Source organism: Sinocyclocheilus anshuiensis, unplaced genomic scaffold (assembly GCF_001515605.1).
Source record: "Sinocyclocheilus anshuiensis isolate Anshui unplaced genomic scaffold, SAMN03320099.WGS_v1.1 scaffold151, whole genome shotgun sequence".
Lineage (NCBI taxonomy): Eukaryota > Metazoa > Chordata > Actinopteri > Cypriniformes > Cyprinidae > Sinocyclocheilus > Sinocyclocheilus anshuiensis.
In genome coordinates, this window is record NW_015548199.1 from 974,613 (window position 1) to 975,915 (window position 1,303).

A 1,303-nucleotide genomic window follows, 5' to 3' on the forward strand; every position below is an offset into this window, starting at 1 on the left:
GTACTAGTAACAATGCCAGTTAGAGAGCTCTCTAATTCAGTTCTTACTAGTAACAATTATGATTAGAGAGCTCTCTGATTCAATTCTTACTAGTAAGAATTCCAATTACAGAGCTCTCTAATTCAATTCTTACTAGTAATCATTTCAATTAGAGAGCTCTACAAATGAATTTTTACTAGTCATATGTTTCCATTGACTTCCATTCATTTTTAATTACAGGGCTCTACAATTGAAATTTTACTAGTAAGTATTACTATTAGAGAGCTCTATAATTTAATTTTTACTAGTAAAAAACAAATTAAAGATATGCTTAATTGCAGAGCTCTGTAATTGAATTAGAGAGCTCTCTAATTTAGTTCTTACTAGTAACAGCTGAATTAGAGAGCTCTCTAATTGGAATTCTTACTAGTAAAAATTGAATTATACAGCTCTGTAATTGGAATTCTTACTAGTAACAATTGAATTAGAGAGCTTTGTAATTGGAATTCTTACTAGTAACAATTGAATTAGAGAGCTCTCGAATTGTAATTCTTACTAGTAAGGATTGAACTGTAGAGCTCTCTAATTGAATTCTTACTTGTAAGAATGTAATTGCAGAGCTCTCTAATTCAGTTAGAGAGCTCTATAATTCAATTGTTACTAGTAAGAACTGAATTAGAGAGCTCTCTAATTGTAATCTTTATTTAATGCAGCTTTAAATAAGTTTAAAAAGTTGTAATTAGTCTACATAAAACTATAATTATTTAATTGTTTACTTAATATAATTGATATGGAACCCACAACAATTAAAAAATTCTAGATAACATCAACTATAGGAAAATATGGCAAGCCATTTATCTTAAAATAATCCCAGTGTTACTCGTCGTAATTGCATTTTTACTAGTAAAAATTCAGTTAGAGAGCTAGAATTGAATTATAGAGCTCTCTAATTAATTGTTACTAGTAATGCCAAGTTCACACTGCATGATTTTGGCCCGATTTTTCACTCGCCGTCAGGCTTTGTGAAATCGCCGACAAATGCCCGCAATCGGAGGCAAATCGGTGCTCGTTCACGCGAGTGACAATCACGCAGAGTGAATTATCAAAGACGCGATCTGAGGGAATCGCAGACACGTCGCCGACGCCCGCAAAATATTTGGTGCTAAATATCTGGAGCTGTCAGCGATTCACAATCACGCTGTGAGAAATGAGTTCTGACTGAAAACTACATTGGCGATGACCTACAGCCAATGAGAAACCAAGATACAGGGCAGAGGGAAGTTCGGGGAGGAGTTATAGACCAGAATATCAGTATTTTAATAGA

General features: G+C 33.6%; 1 long non-coding RNA gene and 1 pseudogene across 1 annotated transcript in view; one reads left to right on the forward strand and one right to left on the reverse strand.

Annotated features, from left to right (window-relative positions):
* LOC107653264 (potassium voltage-gated channel subfamily H member 4-like) overlaps positions 1-1,303 on the forward strand; it is a 58,440-nt pseudogene that overhangs the window by 33,723 nt on the left and 23,414 nt on the right.
* LOC107653266 (uncharacterized) overlaps positions 800-1,303 on the reverse strand; it is a 17,023-nt gene continuing 16,519 nt past the window's right edge. The window contains exon 3 of the long non-coding RNA XR_001630202.1: positions 800-809. This is a non-coding gene — a long non-coding RNA (uncharacterized LOC107653266). The remainder of the gene's footprint in view (positions 810-1,303) is intronic.